Source organism: Metarhizium album (genome assembly GCF_000804445.1).
Source record: "Metarhizium album ARSEF 1941 chromosome Unknown scaffold_2, whole genome shotgun sequence".
Classification (NCBI taxonomy): Eukaryota; Fungi; Ascomycota; class Sordariomycetes; order Hypocreales; family Clavicipitaceae; genus Metarhizium; species Metarhizium album.
The window spans coordinates 2,260,832-2,262,088 of record NW_024467576.1 but is presented as its reverse complement, the minus strand read 5'-3'; positions in this window follow the sequence as shown (position 1 = coordinate 2,262,088).

Here is a 1,257-nt window from a genome sequence, read left to right as displayed (position 1 = left end):
ATAAGTGTAAATAAGTGTAAATTTTATTAAATAATAATAAAGTTTAGAAAAGTAAGTTCTAAGTAGGTTCTAAGTAGGTTGCTTAATTAAATACTAAATTCTAATTAGTTAGAAGTTTAGCACTAAGCCTAAACAGAAATAGCGTATTTCTAATAAAGTATAGTATATAGCATAAAGCTTATAGCAACTAGGCTTATAACTAATAGCTTATTAAGAGACTCTTTAGATATAATATAAGTATAATAAATAAAGCTTATATAATTTAGTTAATTACTAAGTATAAAATAATAAGAAATCTTAAGGTATAATAAAAGTAACTTTAGATATAGTATAAAATTATATATAATAGTATATATTAAAAAGTATAGTTATAAAAGCTTAATTTCCTCTCTATTTAGTTAGAGAGAAGAAGAGTTATTTATAAGTAAATTCTATAGTAGAGCTGCTAGATTAAGTATAAATAGTAGCTTAAAATAACCTTAAAGGCTAAAAATAAAATAACTTTTATAGCTAAACTTTTATAGCTACTTTCCTGCTATAAAGTAAATTAGCCTTTATAGCTTATTAGTCTTTTTATTAAATTCTAGCTAGCATTCCTCTCTTAACTTTAATTATATATACTAAGAAATATAGGCGTAAAGTATATTAAATTCTTGTATATAAAATGCATGCAAACGTTCCTTATAGGCAATTTATATGCTGCAGTTGTTTCCCTTGTTTTTATAGGTGTTTTTTTATAGTAGGCAGTATCTGCCGCTAACACTATATTTCTTTATATATATAATTAAGATTAAGAGAGAAATACTAGCTAAAATTTAATAAAAATACTAATAAGCTATTAAGGCTAAACTACTTTATAAAAGAAAATAACTATAAAAGTTATTTAAAGCTACTAGCTATACTTAATTTAGTAGCTTTACTATAGAATTTACTTATAAATAACTTTTTCTCTCTCTAACTAAATAAAGAGAAAATTAAGCCTTTATAACTATACTTTTTAATATATATTATTATATATAAATTTATACTATACTATAAGTCTCTTTTATTATACCTCAAGAATCTCTATTATTTTATACTTGGTAATTAACTAAATTATATAAGCTATATTTATTATATTATAAAGAGTCTCTTAATTAGCCGACAAATTATAGAGAAGAATTAAGCTAATATAGAATTTATATTCTAGTTGTAGAAAGCTAATATATACTCTTATTGTTAAAAAAAGCCTTAAATTTAATATATTGTGCTAGAGCA